The sequence below is a fragment of the Heliangelus exortis genome, chromosome 5 (assembly GCF_036169615.1).
Source record: "Heliangelus exortis chromosome 5, bHelExo1.hap1, whole genome shotgun sequence".
In the NCBI taxonomy this organism is placed as follows: Eukaryota; Metazoa; Chordata; class Aves; order Apodiformes; family Trochilidae; genus Heliangelus; species Heliangelus exortis.
The window spans coordinates 1,752,530-1,772,786 of record NC_092426.1 but is presented as its reverse complement, the minus strand read 5'-3'; the positions used below and the strand labels follow the sequence as shown (position 1 = coordinate 1,772,786).

The window sequence follows — 20,257 nt, the reverse complement described above, 5'->3', positions numbered from 1 at the left end:
AGGAGCCTTGATTCTGTGGAGAGGTTTCCCAACCTTTTCCTGCCTTCCCCACTAGGCAGTTCCCTTTTCTCTCAGATGCCTCATCTCAAATTAATTTCCTATGAAAGGCATTGAGATGAGTGGTTGGATGCAATAATCTCCCCACAACAAACACTAAAAGAGGGCAGAGGGCTTGCAACGGGTGCTCCTGTCAAGCTTCTCACACTGCTACAGGACCCATTTTGCAGTTAATGGAGAGGTTTATGGTTCCATTAACTCTAAAGGGAGTCACACAATTAAATGCTCCACAGCTTCTTGGAAATTCACTCCTGGAAGCCTCTCACACTCCTTCATCTCTCTGGCAGCATTCAGACTTAGCATCAACATAGCAGAAACTTGCTCCATCTCAGCTTGTCGACTATTCCAGACAGAAGGAACACAATGGAGGGGAAGGATGGGTGGGTAAGGAGGAGGATGTGGGCACTTTACAGGGGCTGGAGGAAGGTCTCAGTTTGTTCCCCAGCATGGCAAGGATGTGGGCTGAAATCCAACCCAAGTCAGAAGCTGATAATTGTTGCCAGTGGAGGGGGAGGTGGGGACTCATGGCATTAGAATTTCTGCATTCATTGCCCCATGTAAATTGTTGTGGTTTTTTTTTTTTTCTTCCCCTTAATGCTCTCACCAAACCACACCAAGAAAAAGAGGGAGAGGAGAGAGACAGAAGAGAAAGATTTGCACCATCCTGATAACTGAGGACCAGGGTACTGATGCTCTTGCAGCTCTGCAGAAAGGACTTCAGTTTCTGGCCAGCATCTTCCCCAACTCCCCTATTGAAATATAATCTTGGAATGGCTTAGGTTAGAAGTGGCCTTAGAGATCCAACCCCCTTAGAGCCTCCAAGCTCCTGCCATGCCCAGGGACACCTCTCATCCAGCCCAGGTTGCTCCAAGCCTCATCCAACCTGGCCTTGAACACCTCCAGGGAGGGGGCAGCCACAGCTTCTCTGGGCAATCTGTTCCAGAGGCTCAGCACCCTCCTCCTGAAGAACTTCTTCCTCAGCTCCAGCCTGAACCTCTTCTCCTGCACTTTCAATCCCTTTCCCCTTCTCCTATCCCTGGACACTGAGGAAAAGTCCCTCTGCAGCCTTCCTGGAGGTTCCCTTCAGGTACTGGAAGGCAGCTCTAAGGTCCCCCTGGAGTCTTCTCTTCTCCAGGCTGAACAATCCCAGCTCCTCAGCCTCTCCTCCTGCCAGAGCTGCTCCAGCCCCTGGATCAGCTTTGTGGCCTCCTCTGGACTCATCCCAACAGATCTGTGTCCTTCCTGTGCTGGGGACACCAGAACTGGACACATTATTCAAGGTGGGGTCTCACAAGTGTGGAATAAGGGAAAATCTCCTCTCTTGCTCTGCTGGCCATTTTCCTCTTGATGCCTCCTAGGATAGGGTTGGCCACCTGAGTAACAGGTAACTAAAACCCAGCTTTTACCTGGGAGACCTTAACCAGGTGCAAGGCAAGGCCAGGAGAAAACACAGAGCAGAAAACAGAGCCATTTCTGCTTTGTGAAATCATGTTGCAATGGCACGAGATCCTTTGAGAGAGGTTGCCAGGGGCTGTTCCACACCTTATGTGGCCTTGTACTTAATGCAGGTGACCTGCTGGAAGCTTTTGTGTTATTCCCCCTTGCTGGTTTCATCTCATGCACAGCCACGTTGAAAAACATTCCTTGATGTTGGAAGAGTGGAGGCTTAAGGGTTTTCTGAGAAATTCTTGTTGCCTCTGAAGTTTCAGGCAGGCTTTTTCTGTTGTCATGTCACTGCCATAAAATACAGTGACAAAGGAATTCTATCAGACATTAAAAGCCCCAGTGAAAGCAACATTTATTGACCTGTGTTTTGGGACACTAAAATGCATGAAAAAGGGAAGATTTACAGAGTTTTCTAGGCTGGTTTTTCCTTACAGACACTCATTAAATATCTCTCTCTCCCAGGGCATGATTCTTCTGCCATCTCTCATATCTTTCATTCCTCTTTCTTTTCTAAGAATAAATATCTCTAACCCCCCTATAAGCCCTCAAATCCTCCAGCTTCCAGGGCTTTTATTCCCACAGAGCTGGGGACTTGGACATCAAAGATCAAGGCCACCTGGTCCTGCAGTGCCTGACCTCCCCTTCCCTTTGGTCACTGCCATTCCCCAGGGGAAGATCTGCACTGATCCAAAATCCACACCTCTTCCTTACTTCATCTTTTGGGAAGCTGGTGCCTCCATAACCAGGCTCTAACCCAAGGTGGGTGTTGCTGTTTTATTGCCCAACAATTCAGCCATGGCTGAGGTTCAAAGAAAACATCCCAGGCTGCCTCTGCCCTTGAGATTCCCAACCCTGGAGGTGTTCAAGGCCAGGTTGGATGAGGCTTGGAGCAACCTGGGCTGGATGAGAGGTGTCCCTGAGCTCCCTCCCAACCTCAGCCATTCTCTGATTCTCTGAAATGAAAAGAACTTCCAGGGAGGGCAGAAGGCAGGCAGACTGCAGATATCATTCCCATCTTACCATTCCTCTCTGAATCTTACGTATGTTTGACCCAGCCTTAGGACATGTTGATCCAATCCTATTTTTCCTATTACTCCTTTAAGACATCCAGAATAAAATACCCCAGGGCTGTAGCATTCCCATATTAGGGCTTGATTATCATTTGTACCTAACACCCAGATTTACCTCTGCTTGTACAGGCTCATTTTTTTTTTTTTTCAACTAAATGTTGAATAAAGGATTACGTTTGATTAATCCATGACACCTCCTGAACAGCACTTCCTCTCATTCCCTTTGTTCCTTCTGATGCCTTCACTTTGATTTACATAGCAAATGAAAAAGAAATAAATCCCAGCTGCTCTCAGCCTGAGATTTGGCATTTGAGAGGTGTGACAACTGAATTCTGGGAATTCTGCCCCCCCCACCTTCCCTGTTTCAATTTAGGGGCATCTTGTATTTTTTTATGGACAAATGATCTTTTCAAAGATGGGCAAAGATCAAGGTTTGCCTTTTACTCTTTCCTCAACTTACCAGTCTGGAAGGAAAGAACACCCCAGGCAATGATGGGGTGACAAAGGCACAGGCTGGATTTCACCTGCCAGCATGAGAAGAAAAACTTTTGTAGCAGAGGAAGTGCTGGCAAAGAAACGTGGAGTGGGAAGGAGAAAACATCTTCAAAAACCAGTGCAGAAGCTTGTGGGTTCAGCTCATGTGGTTGCACAAGCCTGGTAATATTTATTCCTGTTTTTCTTCCACCTGCAGGTCCTGGCATCAAGGGAGTATAGAAGAATTTAAGTCTTCTTTTTATAATTTTTACATTTTTTTAAAAATATATTTTTAAATTATATATTTTAAGGATATTTGAGTCTTTTGTAGAGTGATAAGGACAATCTAATGTTATCTGCTCTTGTAAGGGTGTTTTCTACTGCTGGTTTGTGCATGGGATGCAGCAGGACAGAGGTGTAGACAGATGGACAAGGTTCATAAAATGCAGTGAAGAGTTCAAGGGAGTTTATAAACTTCCATGCCAAATTAAAAGTAATTAAATCCATCTCTATGAGCTTCAAAAATTCAGAGATGCAAAATAAACACAGTTGTTTATTTAAAGGTCTCCTTTGGGATTTGGAAGCTGATGTAGGAGTTCAGAATATTTGAGGTTGCATTCTCTTCTTCAAATAAATCTGACAGCTTTGGTACAAGAGGGGATCCCAAACCAATCCTGAATTAAAGCCATGAAATGTACCTGTGCTGTGAGTGCCCAAATGCCCAGGCCAGGCAGATCAAGGGAGAGACTTTCAGCTGGTATAAATCCAAGCAATTCCATTGAAACAACAGAAATCAATGGAGCTGAAGCCCTTGGAGCTGAGGGTCTTGTCCTGACTGTTTTGCAGTCAAGAAGCCTTTTTTTCCAAGGAGCAGAGAGCTGGGGAAGCAGCTTTGACATGGACCAACCAAGGCTTCTGATGGGCAAAGCCACTGAGGCAGCCCAGAAGTGACAAGTTAAAGGGTTGGTTCCTCAGCAGCAGGCAATCAATTTAATACTGAAGAGAAAAGAGAAAAGAAAGAGAAATACTCTGGGGTTTGGCTTTTGTTGGGGTTTTTTTTTTTTTTCCTTTTTTTTTTTTTTTCCCCTCTCATCTGTTTTCTTCTCATTTAGAACAGAGGTTGTCATACTTCCCAGTAATAGCAACTGATTTGTATTCAGTCAGAAAGTTTGGCAGTTACATTAATTTGGAAGTTTCTTGCAAAGATGATCCAGTATTTACTCTGGTATGACTGAAACAGCTCCAAAATGGAACTATAATCCATAAAATGGGTCTTGAATGACGTTATTATCAATTCAAATTATGCCCTGAAATGCCAGGCTACAAATGAAGACTTAAAGGGAGGAGAAACCTAAGGCTGGTGTTAGTATGCAGCAGGGTGGTTTTACTTGTGACAGAATAATTGCTGGGATTTTCATGAAATCACTGAAGAAAGCAGTTTCCAAAAAGAATCTATTTGCAATGGAGATTCCCTGACCTGTGGAGCAGCAGAGCAGTGACCTCCTGCCTATGGAGGGGGCATGTAAGTCAAACTAATTAATCTGGCCATTAAATACCTTCCTTTCACTCATCTTTACCTGGTGCTGGGCTGTCATCTGGGTGTAATGAACTCCAGCAGACAGCCTGGGGTCTGGCAGGAGGGGGTTTGGATCCAGGAAGGAAGAGATAGGGAGATGGGGAGGGCTGAGGAGGGATGCAGGCTGCCCACCAAAGGGAGTCCCTGCTCCCAAAAACCTTTCCTGGTCACCCTCACCTGGGGTTGAGGGCAGGAGGGAGTGAGGAAACAGATCTGGGCCAAACCTTCCCTTGCATTGGTGTTTCTGGAGGCTTTTATAGGCAATTCAATTGGTGTGTTGAGCATGATGGACTGGGAGGACTGGAGTCCAGAGAATTGTCCAGGAATGTCCCAGTAGTGTTTGGGTACCAGGTTCAAATCAGAGTGATGTGGTAAATTAAAGATCTTCCCTAGATAATATAGATCATTAATCACAAAATCACATAAGTTTTTTGGTTGGAAAAGAGCTTTAAGATCATCAGGTCCAACCATAACCCAGCAGTGCCAAGGCCACCCCTGCCCCATGTCCCTCATCCCCACATCTCCAGGGCTCTGAAACCCCTCCAGGGATGATGGGGACTCCAGCCCTGCCCTGGGCAGCCTGGGCCAGGCCCTGACAACCCTTTCCAGGGAGAAATGTTCCCCAGCTCCAACCTAAACCTCCCCTGGCACAACTTGAGGCCAAAAGTTCCTGTTCTCCCATCCCTTGTTCCTTGGGAGCAGAGCCCGACCCCCCCTGGCTCCAACCTCCTCTCAGGGCATTTTAGGGAGCAAGAATCTCTCCCTTCAGCCACCTTTTCTCCAGGTTGAGCCACCCCAGCATTGGATACCTACCATGCCAGATTCTGGGCTGGATCCTGGGCTGGATCCCATCAAGTTAAGCTCATCCAAGCATCATTTACCGAGGAGTCAGAGCAGCAGGGCTGAGCACATTGCCTGGGGTCTGTGCCTGGCTCCAGAAAGCCTCCCATGGCTGAGGGCTCCTCGTCCTCCACTGCTCTGCATGCATAAGTAAGAAGGCAGCAACTTCTGTTCCAGCCAGGAAAGGAACAGAACCTCTGGGTGCTCGTTTGCTGGCACCGAACCCCCGGCAGCTCCCTGCCTTTGGATTCACAGTGATTTGTGAGGAGTGTAACCAGGAGCAAAAAGCACCCAGCTGGTTTACAGGCAAGTGCACTGGCATAAAGATTTACTTGGCTTCCCTGTGGTTGTGTGGGCAAATGCAGACATGAGAAACCTGAAGAAAAAACCAAAAAAAAAAAAACTGTTTAAAAATTCCACCCCAAGCAGAGGAGAAGGAGAGGTGAATCCTGCACGCAGTGTGTTGCAGAGAGGCATCTAAAGATCATCATGAGCAGCTGGGAAGTTGCTGAGTTTAGCTTTGTTCATCAGTTCCTTTGGGTTTCTGAGCTAAAGCTGGGGTGCTGTTTTAGCAAAGATTCAATTGTTGGGTTTGTGGGTTCTCATTACAGAAGGATTTCTAAGGGAAAGACACCCAAGAGCTGGCTGGTGGTGTCACCTTGCAGAAACCTTTTCTAATTCTGCCTTGAACTGGTGACAATTTGGGTTCTGACAAGAGGCATCAAAGTGAAGCCACCGTGGAGGGTTTGCAGTGCTCTTTGGTTTTGCTGCATTGCTGTGACAGAGCCTGCAATTCCATGGTGTCAGGCACAGCACAAATTCCTAACAAGAAAATCCCTGGGATCTGAAAAAGACAAAATGGATTTCTCTTGCTTTGTGTTGTCACCTACCTCTTTATACATGCTGGTAACCCCAGCAGTGTGCCAGGGAAATATCAGAGAGAGAGAGAGAAGTGTCCCTTAGAAGGTCTCTGGGGTAAGAAGGATCAGAACTAAGGTGCTGGGGATTTGGGCAAAAAGGTCCAGGAAAGAGCAAAATAATAGGAACAGATAATAATAATAATAACAACAACAATATCGGTAATAATAATTAATAATAATTTTAATATTGACATTAATAATAATAATAGTAATGTTAATAATAGAGCTGTGGGGATAAGGGAGAAAAGGGAGTTGAGAAGAGGATGAGGAAGATGAGAGTTAAAGCAGAGAGGGGAATCTTTGTCTGCCAAGGGGAGTTCTCAGCAGCTCCCAGAATCAAGGATGCTTCCTCCTTCCCCAGGCAATGCAAAGTCATGGTGAATTTGGGGAGATTTAAAATCATAGAATCACAGAATAATTGGGGTTGTCAGGGCCCTCTGCAGGTCCCCCAGCCCAACCCCCCTGCAGTATCAGGGACACCCTCACCTAGATCAGGTTGCTCAGAGCCTCCTCAAGCCTCACCTTGAATATCTCCAGGGATGAGACCTCAACCCCCTCCCTGGGCACCCTGGGCCATTGTTCCACACGGGATTAAACAGCCCCTAAAATATCCCATGAGTTGCATGATGCAATCTGGATCCAACCAGAGAATTTGCTCACCAAGAATTGCCCAAATTCGGTTGATGCAGTACATAGAAAGGTGAGCAAAGACCAAAGAGCAGATCCCTGAGGACAGAGCTCTTGCTGGGTTACACTTTTAGAGCTCTGCTTGAGCATCTTCTTTCCTGAGCAATAACATAACCTAAAGCAGCTGCAAACCTGCATCCTTTGTGTATTCATAGTGCATTCACTTGCTTTATTCTGCTTTTGATACGACCACTGCAGTCTCCTCTTTGAGGTGTGGATCAATGAATTTTGGAGGCTTTGCAGAGCAGTTCTCAGCCTGGTTTCCTTCCAGCTCAGATCAATGGGTTTTTTTGGCACACTTCAAGAGGCTGCAGTTCCAGCAGCCAAACGCTGTGCCAAGGACTGGTTTGCTCAAGGAACTTAGCAGGAGGTACAGTTTCCAACAAGAGATGTGGAAGACTGTTCTCTTTTACTGCTGATCACAGAGATAAACAGGCAGATTTGTCTCTTCTCTTCTTGCCTTTTTTCCCCATCATTCTGCTGTGGGCTACCAACACGGCCACTGCCAGGCTTGCACTGCTCAGCCCCTTTGGAGACCTCAAAGGACAATTTAGCTGAGAGTGGGGACGTTCATCTGTTCTCCCCTCATATTTAATGGGCCTCATTAATCACAGAAATCACTGAAGAGACATTAGCATAAAAGTGGCATAAGAAATAAGAAACTCAGAGCAAGATGGCAGTTGGTTCAAAGCCAAGCCATGTTCATTTTCTTTGCTTCAGATTCTTGCAGGGAAAGTTTGATTCCCTTGCAATTAACGTTTTCCATGGGAAGACAGAAGTAATCACATGAAATATGGAAAAACTAAAATGCCTCCTACAATTATAATTTGGAAATGAAATTGTGCTTCGTCCTGGCTTGTGGGGATTCAGGAAACTCTACGGCTTTTGTTTCCTTGTTTTAAGGTTCCCTTACCTCCTCTTTGAATGAAACATCTCATTTGGTTCTTCCATTGTAAAAGAGAAGAAAGAGATAAAGGGATTTGAAAGTGAGGTGTACTCATGAGCATGAAATGCTGTGCCTGGGTTTATGCCAAGGAACTCTTATTTCCCATAAAACAGAGAAAAGAGACATTTCCAGCACTATCTGTGGTGTGGCTTTTGAAACCCACTGATTTTTTGAGACTAAAGGCCAAGTTGAGAAGAGTGAGGAGCTCAGTGCTGCTTGGGCACCTCTCCAGGTCCTGGAGCTCCATGAAGCTGGTTTGGAGGATGCCCTGGTGGGGTCAGGGGGACAGCAGAACATTTGCCCTTTGAGTTTTCCTCTTTCAGAATTTCCCTTGGCTCCTCTCCCAACGTGACCTCCAAGGGGAGGCTCATCAAGGATAGCTCAGGACTTTGTTCCCAGGGCACAGGGAGGAGCAGGGCAGGGAGCTCAGCACAGTTTTCTTATTTGTGCTCAAAGGAATCTGTTAAAAAACAGGGTGAGAGCAGCACTGATCCATCCTGTTGCTTGATTCACAAGTATTTAAATGACAAAATCACTTCAGTACAAGAGACCTGCAACAATTCTGCTGGTGACCCAGCAGCTTCATCCTTTTTGTGATGATTTCCCTTTCAACTCACGAGGAGATGATATTTTTTTTTGCCACAGAAAAAAAAAAGGAGGAAAAGACTTAATGTGAATTTTGACTTATTTTGTGTTTATTCCTGTAGTGATTGATATGTTGTGCTTGGAAGAGCATTAAGCTGTAACACTCCTGTTGAAAGCAGGTTTTAAGCAGTGGATTTTTATCAACCTTTCTATGCAACTTTATTCCCTGGTTGGCTTGAATGAAAGGGATAGAAAATTGGGATATATTAAGAAGAATTATCTCTGTAATTGCTGTGTGCTTTGTGGTGCCATCATCCCACCTGAGGTTTCCCTCCCATCTTTCTGCTGCTCTTCCCACCCCGACAGGAAAAGCCAAAGGAGATCAAAGGATGCCTTCATGTGCAGGATGTGTCCCAGCCTTTCCCAGGGATGAGATGGCTTTGGGATGAAGCTACACTTGAGCACAAATTATGATGGTTAAAAGAAGGGGGAATTCAAGGGTTTCTGTGCTATGGGACAGCCACACAAATGATCTCTTCTCAGCTCAAACACTGTAATTCTCTGTGTCAGCTTCCACAGCCTCCCCTGACTCAGCTCAGGCTGTAGTTATCATCAGGGACAGAGGACAGAGGCCTCTTCTCTTTCATCACTGAGGTCATTTTTCTTGATTCCATCACTTTCTTGCCTTTAACCAATTCTGAGCTTGGCCCTGAGATTTCCTCCCTTCATCTCAGGGAACTCTGGTGATAAAAATTGAAATTGCTGGTCTGACTGTGCTTTCAGTAGGGAAACAACTTTGGTTGAGGCAGGCAAAACAAAATAAAAAATAATTTAAAGAAAAATGAAAGAGAGAAAGAGGAAGTTGGAGCTGTCTGTTGGTCAGAATTTGTCTTGTGAAGTGACTACAATGTTTTCTGGGCTTTCGTTTGCAGATCAGGTTCTTTCCTGAGCTGTCTTGCTCCCCTTTCCACTCTTTCTATCACCACCCAAACTGAACACTGAACTATTTCCAGTATAAGGAACATACAGCTTTTCTGTTCTACATGCAACAATTTCCCTTTTCAAGGCCATTTTACAATCATAAGAGGCTCCTTGGGGTCCTGCTTTGATATATCATGTTGTGTCTCCAATAAATCCTAACAAGAGCAGCTCTCCAGAAACATCTCACTTTTTTTTTTTTTTTTTGCCCAAGGTTTCAGTGCCTCATGTGCAAATGTGTTTGCCTGCATTTGCCCAGCACTTTGGACTTTGATGCATATTTTTTTATGAGATTTTATTAACCACTTAGGAACATTTCATGTGGGAAGACATCAGCAGCTTAATCCTGCTACAACTCTACTGCTGGAATTGCTCACGAGCTGTGCTAATGGGAACAGGTCTTTTGAGGAGCTCTGTCTCCTTTGCTGGATGGGTTTGAGTAGCTATTAAAAAAAAACCAAAACAACAAACAACACCCCTGATAAAGCAGCTTCAAAGATTATGGAAGTCCAAAAATCCCTGTTTACACTGAAATACTAAAGATTTCCCATACCTCAGTGGTGGGCACGTGGAAACAAGGAAGAGGAGGCACGGTGAAATGATTCCAGAAAGGTTCCTGAGTCCATCAGCTTAGCAGGGACAATTCCAGCTTAGCAGACAGCACCAATTTTTCCCAGACAGATGGCTGACATTGGTGGTAATACAAGTGGGATGCTCAGAAGAAGGCTGCAGAAAGTCCTAGTTAGCAACAAGATAATTGCTGTGCAACCTTATGTTTCCCTGTCATTTCTTCACTAAATACAAAGGAATATTTAAAAAAAAAAAAAAAAAAAAAAAAGCAAAAGGCTGTCTGATTGTACTCTAGACTGACAAAGAGAAATCTGATGGGATACAGAGCTGGGATGCAGACTGAGGAGTCAGAAGGAGCTTTTGGGGTGGGATGCATCCAGCTGTGGAACAGCCTCCAGCCATTGCTGGGGATATTACCTGAGGCTGAGCAAAACTCCAGCAAACTGGAAATCATCACAAAGTGATTCTGTGCAGTAAGGAGTTTTATGGTCACATTTAATAAAGAAATTACACTTTCCAGTGGACCACCTAATGGCATTGTGGGTAAATATTATACATAAAAAGACATGGCAAAGAGTGAAAATACTGTAATCTTACCTTTGGTGCAGCTTACAGCATATTCCCTGTTGGGCTGTTGAAATTCAGTGGGCTGTAATGCTCTCAAAACTTCCCCAAATGTCTGTTTTTTCCTGCTTCTGGGAGAAGTTCCATGGACTGTAGCAGAGGCAGCAGAGCCTCATTTCCTTCCTGTAAGATTCAGAAGTCTGGCAGGAGCAGAAGGGAATTAAATAAACTTTCTGACATGCAATGGCCATTGCAACATGACAGCATCAGGACCAGATGTGACAACCTCCCTCCTGCCTCTTCCCTGGTAAAAAAGCATCTTTGAAGGTGAAAATAAGCTGCAGGCTGTTATGGCTGGAGGGTTATTCAATCAGGCCATCAACTTCAGTTTTGTTAGCACTCCAGTCAGAGGCAAAGCAAACACCTTGTTGCTTGTTGTCAGCTTCCTCACAATCACAGGGTTGTCATAGTTGGAAAAGATCTCTGGGAGCACCGTGTCCAGCTGTCAATCCAGAAACAAAACAAAAGGAAATAAACCAAAAAGGCTCAATGAAACAAAACCAACAACGTCCACCAGAGCACGTCCTGAAGTGCCTCATCTATGGGGTTTTTGAATCCCTCCAGGGATGGTGACTCCATCACCTCCTGGACAGCCCTTTCCAATGTCTGACTGCTCTCTCAGTAAAAAAATTCTTCCTCAGATTGAGCCTAAACCTTCCCTGGGGCAACTTCAGGACCTTTTCTCTGGTCCTATCATTGTTCACTTGGAAGAAGAGCCCAGCACCCATCTCCCTACAACCTCCTCTCAGGGAGCTGCAGAGGGCAGTGAGGTCTCCTCTCATCCTCCTCTCCCCCAAACTGAACATTCCCAATTCCCACACCCTCTCCTCGCAGGAATTGTTCTCCAGACCCTTCACCAGCTTTGGTCACCTTCATCCATGGGCCCAGACTCATCTCAGTCTTGAGCTTCTCCATTCAGATAAACAAGAAATGCAACACTGGGGTGGCAGCAGTTGCTGCTGTAAAAGAAGGAGACTGCAAAGCATTTAAGGATTTTTGGTCCACAGAGCTATAAATATTTCAGGCTCAGAAGGAATGCACAGCACAGTGCAATCTTAGCAACCAACCAACCCAAAAATCATCTCTGAAAGTTTAATTACAGGAACAAATGAATATTTTGGTGTATATCCAAATGGGAATGTCTTCATTATCTGTGTCTTTTGTGCCAGCACGCCTGAGGCCATTACACTGGATAAAATTGATGGGCATTTATTCTTGCATCAGCCCTGGAGTATTGAGTCTGTACAAGCTGGTGTTTCAGTTGGTTTGGTTTTTTTTTTTTTTTTGCTATTTCCTCATTAAAGCCTTTGCCTGACACTTAACAAAAGTTCAGTGTCTTGCCTGTGTTAAATGAACACCAATTTGGCTGCCACCAGCTGAATTTGTAATGCTATGAAGTTTGCAGACATCACCAAAGCCAACCCAGACACTTGAACAGTGCTACAACAGCTGTATTTAGCCCTGCCAAATGTAGAGGGAAAAGCAGAAATCATTTGAACCTTTGTAGATTCTTGAGTGCTGTGAGATTGGGTGGGAAGAATGGGAAAACACAGCAAGATCAGCTGGGAAAACAGCTTCCTACCATGGGGTTTTGTTTTTCCTGAAAGAAAATGTAGAAGGCAGTAGCTAAAAAGTGATGGTAATGTGCTTTACACAATAAAGCAGATTAATAACATGGGATGTAGAATAGAGGAGAGCAATTTGTGCTGTGTAGGAGGAATATCTCCTGAGACAAATCAGCCATCTGAAAGCCCTGCTACCACTTGTAGTAACGTGGGATGAGAGGGCAAGGATCCTCCATGGCCTGATTCTCCCTGGTGCTGAGCACCCACTCATTCTACAGAGATGCTCAGCCATGGGCCTCTCACCAGCCCATAGGTTCCTGCCTGCTCTGGTGGCTTCCTATGGCCCTCAGATTCCATTTCATGAATTTCTATTTCTTGCACTGGACAGAAAATGTATGAGAGTTGGATATTCTGATGTGTCAGGCAAGTGTAAAATTGGTTTGGTTTGGTTTGTTTTTTTCTGTTGTTCCAAACTGGAATTTTTCATTTGAATTTTTCTCCAATAATCACTGAGCAATCTGCAAGGTCAGAGGCAAGAATTCCAGCAGGGGCTGAGTCTCTGTGCAAGCCATGGAAAATGCCACTGACCTGAGGAGTTTGGTGGGATGCTCTGGGGATTCTTTAGGAAAGAAGTTTTGTCTGGACAACCTCTAGAGTGGTTCATTCCTCTAACCTCACCTTTGAATGGATTAGCTCCTAGAGCTCTGGGCTGCTCTGTTTTAGAGAAGCAGGGTAAGTGTGCAGTTTTCATTAAAAGCTTGAGCCTAAAAGCCAAGAACAATGAATTCCATTCAGTGAGGAATAAATAAGGTACCAGTCAAAATTCCACCTACTCTTACCAGGAGATTTCATTGGGTTTTTTGCTCAGAAGCTTCTGACTCCTACAGCAGTCCCAAATTCCATGGTTATGGGAAGAAAACCTGACATCCCATATAAATTCTCTCAAACCTGAGAAATTCACACCCTTCAGACCTGCAGATTTCTGCCACGAGATGACAGCTGGAAGATAGGTCTGGAATTAAATGCAAAAAAAAAGTCAGTGAGGCACCTTCCATCTCTTTCCTGGGCATTCAGTCAAACCCTTGGGAAGAGATTGTCAAAAGGAAGGGAAAGAAAGGGGCAGATCAGCTGTGGGGAGGTGTAAAGCATGGGATGTGCCAGATACAGCTCATCCCTGGAGATATTCAAGGTGAGGCTTGAGGAGGCTCTGAGCAACCTGATCTAGGTGAGGGTGTCCCTGATACTGCAGGGGGGTTGGGCTGGGGGACCTGCAGAGGGCCCTCCCAACCCAAATAATTCTATGGTTCTATGCTCTTGCAATCTGCTGAAGACAAGAACAACTGTGAAAAACTTTCAGTTCTCAAAGATTTTTCAAGCCACCTCTGATTTTGCTGGCAACTGCTGCAGCAAAAAAAAAGAAACAAAACAGCTTTTGCTCTCCCAGGTGAAACACTCTTTCCAAAAGGATTTCTCCCCCCTGGGAAAAGAATTTTCATTCCAGGACTGCTTCAATCTACATCCCATCTTTGGCACAGCTTTGCCCCCAGAGTCCTTGGGGAAGTGCCTTGCACTGACATCCACCCAGTAATGCCAGGAGCAGGGTGAAGGAGGAAGGACATGCTAATAAACTGAGAGATTTGGGGTTTTGTTTGGGCTCTCAGGGAGCTTTGCATGGCAGAGCAGTCAGTGAGGAAGCAGGACACACACTGCTGCCATTCCCTCTGGTGATGGATGGGGCAGGGAGGTTGATTTATGACCACCCCATGACATGAGACACTTGCCCTTGTCCCTGAGCTCTGCAAGGCTGTAAGAAGAAAGGAGATAAATGGCAAAATACTGCAGCTGCAGAAATAATTACCTTCCAGAAATCTAAACCCAAGCTATATTTCCCCTCTCTGTTTCAAACCTACAAGCTTCAGCAGGGGCAACCTGCAAGGTGGAGGTGGCCTTTCAGGTTGCCATGCCCAGGGATGGTCACACAGGCTCTGGTTTTTCACTCCAAATAGCAAATCTGGTCATTATGTGCTTTTTTGGGTGCCAAAAATGTCCTCCAGCTCTCAGTGGTGGGGAAATGTTGGCATTCAACCAGTGCATGGACAAAAATGGTCCTGTGGGCTGGATGCCTCTGTGGTGGCACCTAAAATTGGTGACCTGCTTCATGTGGCCCATTGGGCATGGTCCCTGCCTTGTGCTGTTGACCAAGTTGTGCTAAAGAATTGGTTGGGAGAGCACTGCTTGGAGCAGACCAAAGGAATTGGACCTCCACTGAAAGATCATAGATGATTGTGGTCCACAATTTGACATTTTGTGCCCAGGTGGTGTTTAATTTACTGGGACAGATGCAGCCAGCAGTGCAGAGTTACAATGCTGGGGCTTCAGTTTGCTCCTCTTTCACCAATCATTGGTTGTTTCTTGTTTTTTTTTTACTATTTCCTTTTCTGAAGCCCGTCATGGGTTTTGTTTTAAAGAAGTTACTCTGTGCCAATCATGTGAGCAAGCCCTAACCCAGCCAGACTGCTGCATTCTCAACCTTCTGCTAAAACAGTAAATGTAATGGATGGAGCAACACCAGTGGCTCTGTGCTGAGGTCACTGTCAAAATCAGAGTTTCAAATGAGCAGATGTTTCATGTCTTGGATTGTCCTGGCTCCAAGTGTAGCATTTCTGGGTGAAAATTACCAGTTCTGGCTGCAATCTGTCAATAGAATCACAGAATTGGCTGGGTTGGAAGGGACCTCAGAGCTCATCAAGTCCAACCCTTGCTCCACTCCCCCCGTGGTTCCCAGCCCATGGCACTGAGTGCCACATCCAGGCTCTTTTGAAATGTCTCCAGGGATGGAGAATCCACCCCTTCCCTGGGCAGCCCATTCCAATGGCTGAGCACCCTCTCAGTAAAGAAATTCTTTCTAATGTCCAACCTAAACCTCCCCTGGCACAACTTGAGACCTCTTGTGCCCCCTTGTCTTGCTGAGAGTTGCCTGGGAAAAGAGCCCAACCCCCCCCTGGTTCCAACCTCCTTTCAGGGAGTTGGAGAGAGTGATGAGGTCTCCCCTGAGCCTCCTCTTCTCCAGCCTCAACACCCCCAGCTCCCTCAGCCCTTCCTCACAGGACTTGTGCTGGATCCCTTCACCAGCCCAGCTGCCCTAATAACTGCACTGCCTGACCATAATTTCTGCAGTTCCCAGGTGGCAGTGGGGATGCAGGAGGAGCAGGTCCTGCCCAGCATTCATGCCCAGGGTTCCACCCCAATTCCTCATTTATGAGCAACATTTGCTCAGCAGCACATGGAGCTGGGGTGCTCCTGGGTTCAACCCATGGAGCAGGACCCACACTCCTTGTCCTGGCAGGAATCCAGGGAAGAAAATGGGACTGAATGGAGAACTGATGGAGGGATCACTGATGGGAAGTGGTTATGAGAGCTGCTGACACTGAATCCTCTTCATGCTCTTCCTCTGTCTGAAATTTCTTTATGTCCTCCAAGAACATCTGAGACCTTCAGAGAACATCAAGGGACCTTCAGAGGCCACGGAGTGGCTGCAGAGTCCTGTCCCATCTGACCTGAATTGTTTCCAGGGATGGGAGGACATCCCTGGATGTTTTCAGGGCTGGGAGAACATCATCAGGACAGAGTTTGGGGTTCTTGGCTCAGGATAATGAGGGGATGGAGGTGCCTCCTTAGCCACTCTTTTTCACCCCATGTACCTCTCTGCTCAGTCTTTCCTTGCCACCAGCTCTGGGCAGCTTTCTGCCTGGCATGCAGAGATTTTGGAGTTGCCTTTCTCTGGTGCCTGATTCTCATCCTGCAGAGCTTTTTGTGTTTCACAGCACGAGGCCCAGGGCTTTGTGCTTTGGTGGCATTTGGCTCATAAATCAGATTTTTCATGAGCAGCTTTGTGTTCCCTGATTTCTGGGTGCTTGCCCTGTGACCCTGGGGCTTCACAGCTCCGTGTGGATTCTCAGCTCCAGAACATGCTAAGAGGGTTACAAGTACTGGAATTTGTGTTTCAAAACCGGTGCCCACCAATTACTGGAGGTTTGCAACCCTGAGCCCTCTCTGAGCTGCTCCCAGTCTGTAAAAACCACCCCTTCTTCACCTAGAAAATGAGATGGGTAGGTAACACCTCTGCTTTTGTACCAGAGCTTGAAGAGCACACACTAAATAAGGACTTAGATGGCAGAGTGAACCAAGCTAAAAAGCAGAATATTGATTTTCTATTATTAAGGGCATGGCCTCTATTCTCAGTGCGAGGAATGAGGCAGAGGATCTGCAAATAAAAATGGCACATGAACCTGAAATTAAAGATAGCATCAGAAAGAGCTCCACTTAGAGGCTGAGACTGAAATAGGCAGCTTTGTCTCTTTTTCTTAATTAATTTTATTTGTTGACATGTTATCATTATCAATTTTCTTTTTCTTTTCCTTCTTTCTCTTTCTCTCTTTTTTCTTTTTAATTATTTTTTTCTTCTCCCAATTAATGCCCACAGATGCTCACTAGATCAGCCTGCACCTGATGAAGTCTTTGCAGTGACCATAGCATTTGCTGAGCTCTTGCAGGAAAAGCCTAATGAACCTCATCAGCTGAATGATTTCAATTAACAGCAGAAACAGGACCAGCCTTTTCCAGGAGATTTTCTAAGAGGCTTTTTTTCCTCTACTAAAAGTGTATTGTATAAATGTAGCAAATGCTCCTCTCTCTAGGAGGTAAAATTAACATGGGCAAACCCTCCAGCCATTAGTGACAGGGACAATTTTTTTTTTCTCTTTAACCTACTGATGCTTTCAGTGTTGAGTAGAGATCCCCACTCATAAGGGCACCTCAAGACATCACTTCCACTGAGCTTCTACAAACCCTGATGGAAAGACAAAATCTTGCTGGGCTTTGGCCAGAGTGGGGGAGTTGTGGTGCTGGTTCCCTGGGGAGGTGGCAAACGCTCAACACCACAGCCCAGATCAAGCTCTAGGGTGAGAGGTTAAAATATATGGAGATAAATCCCAGAGTGTCAGGTGGGAAGGGCCCCCAAGGCCCATCTGCTCCAACCCTTCTCAGATTCTTGTTTCTCTGAGATGTCTCAGCACCCCCTGGAGCTGAGACTTCAACCTTTCCAGAGTGGGGGAATCCCCCCCTTCCCCTGGGAGACCATTCCAAGCTCTGACTGTCCTCATGGGGAAACATTTTCCTCTGGTGTCCAATGGGAATCTGCCCAGGAGCACCTTGTGCCCATTGCCCCTTGTCTTGTCCATGGGACTCCTTGTCCATAGGGAGTCTCCAGCTGCTCTGGACCCCCCTTGAAGTCCTGGAACACCAAAAGACCTTTTCCCATAAAGATCTTTTCCCATCTCAGAAAGGTGTCTCAGATACATTTACAGTTCCTTCAAGCAGAGAAAAGCAGAAAAGCTGAGGGATACTCAGTGATCCTGGAATCACTTCCACACTGAGGTCACTCCCCAGCAGTGCCAATACCTGAGCTCTGGGTTTGCACATCTGTGCACCTGGTGCTTTGCTACTCACTCTCCCCTTTTCTCAATATAACATTGCTAATAAGATTTTCAATATAACCTTTCAATTTCTCTTCCAAAACAACACACTCTCAGCCTCTGAGGCATTAAGGAGAAAGGGACCATTAATTATAACAATTTCCATATGGAAATACAATCTTCCTGTATCCTTTTCCAGGGACTAAATCCATACTGAGGGCAAAGACTCTTAGCAGCAGCAGGAATGTGACATCAGATTGCTATTGATACCAACAGCATAAAAGACAAGAAATACAGGTGTGAAAATGAAACCCTTTGGGGTCCCTTGGTTTGCACAGGAAAAAAAATAATAAAAAAAAAATCTTGTTTTGTCTGGAGTTAGAATCAGAGAATTAGTTTGGTTGGAAAAGACCTTTAAAATCACCAAGCCCAACCCATCATTGCCAAGGCCACCACTGCCCCATGTCCCTCAGCACCACATCTACACAGCTTTGAAACCCTTCCAGGGATGGGGACTCAGTTTTTTAAATAAAATGGTGACTTTTAATTAAAATGATGATTCGTGTCTTTTAAATATCCATTTAAATATCCATTTTATATACCATTTTTTTTAGATTTTCTGAAGAAATCAGCATTCATCCCTTATAATTTAAAGACACGTGTAACCCACCAAATCACCTGCACCCTGCATACTGATTTCCAGGCTACTGTAACATTTTTTTTTTTAGCTGCTTTGTCTACTTGTAAAATCCACCAGAGGTCTGGCCCCTTTCTGTGACTCTGTTAGATCCCAGCAGGGCACACTGGAACCCACACTTCCCACTCCAGACACCTTTTTGCCTCCAATAAATTGGTGTTTGTGGGAAGTGAACTTCCCTGATGTGTCCATTTATTCTGAAATTACTCTTAACTTTTGACAAACCTTCTTCTGCTTCCAAGAGGACGATGAAAAATGAGACAACTTGAGTCCAACTACTGCTGTGGTGAGCCCAGGCACTGCAAACTGCTCTCAGGAGCTGAGATAATTATGGAGAATGAAGCTAATAAAGGTAAATAACTATTAGCCAGGCATTCTTTATAACCATGCAGATGTACAGTTGTCTGGTTATTACACGGCTGAACAGTAGTTGCAATTTGATTACAAAGCTGGAGTCAGAAATCCATCATCCAAATAACTTTGTAATCAGTCCCTTGCCTCAGTTTTGCCTGATTAAAATTGCTGTTCTTTCATCCTCTCTTTCCCCAAGGGAATTTTTAGAGACCCCACAGCTAAAGGGAGAGATGTTTAAAGGTCCAAGATTTGCTGTCTGGGGTTGCCTCCCCTGGGTTTGAGCAGGGAAGTGTCACTGAATGGGAGCTCAGAGGATGGAGGGATGGAAAAAGGAAGAATAAGATGAGCAGAGCTGGTTGGAGGGAAGCTCCTGAGGCCATTTCCAGCCCTTATGCTCTTCAGTGCATTTAGGCATGAAACCCAACCCTCCTTAGCAGTCCTGGGGGCCTGATTTGGGAGTTTCATAGAATCCCAGACTGATTTGGGTTGAAAAGGACCTTAAAGATCATCAATATCCAACACCCCTGCCATGGTCAGGGACACCTCCCACCAGCCCAGGTTGCTCCAAGCCCCATCCAACCTGGGCTGAGACACTGCCAGGGATGGGGCAGCCACAGCTTCTCTGGGAAACCTGGCACAGGGGCTCAGCACCCTCACAACAAATTATTTCTCCCTCTCATCTCCTCTCTTTCTCCTCAAAACCATTCCCCCTTTCCTTTGCCTACAGACTTGGTTCCTCCATGGAGCCCTGAGTGGTCTCTTCTGCTGGGCATGGGCAGAGGAAGCAGCTTTTGGAAAGGAAAGATTTTGCCTCACTTTCTGAATCTCTTCTGACCCAGAGAAATGTTTCCCATATTTCTGTCTTCTTGACACAGCTGCCTGTCTCTGGGACAGCTCCAAGGCTTTGCTGGAGCTCTGCTTTCCACCTGCTACTTGCCCACAAACCTCATGCTGTGCCTGTGCTGGAGATGCACATGGTCTGCACTGCCTGCACTACATCAATGTAAATAGAAAAACACCTGCAGGATTGCATCCAGATCATAACAATAGCAGGGAACAGGCTGCAGCAGAGGCAATTTGCTCAGGGTGTTCAGTCTGAAAGCACCTTAGTAATGCCTTTAATAAATAACACCAGACCTGGCAATAGTTTTCCCCTCTCATTTCAGCATCAAAGCTGTCGTTAGAAGCTTTCACACACACAAAAATATAAAATACAGCTTCATGCTCTTGGCTTTTCAGAAGTGCTCTCTCCATAATGCCCTACGTGTCCAGATAATGGAGCTCTCTCTCCTTCTGCCAGTTCTCCCAGGTCCTCAGCCTGACATTTGATTTAAAATTTTGATGAGAAATCGAGCAGCTGATTTATATTTTTCAAGCCAGCAGCAATGCACCCG

At 45.6% G+C, this 20,257-nt stretch overlaps 1 long non-coding RNA gene across 5 annotated transcripts in view; it reads right to left on the bottom strand.

Annotated features, from left to right (window-relative positions):
• LOC139796748 (uncharacterized) overlaps positions 1 to 20,257 on the bottom strand; it is a 93,158-nt gene that overhangs the window by 18,797 nt on the left and 54,104 nt on the right. For 3 of the 5 annotated variants that reach the window (XR_011726140.1, XR_011726139.1, XR_011726137.1), the window contains exon 2: positions 10,747 to 10,913. This is a non-coding gene — a long non-coding RNA (uncharacterized lncRNA). Of the gene's footprint in view, positions 1 to 5,438; positions 5,602 to 10,746; positions 10,914 to 20,257 lie in introns of those variants that run through there. The other 2 variants (XR_011726136.1, XR_011726138.1) reach the window with 2 other exon arrangements.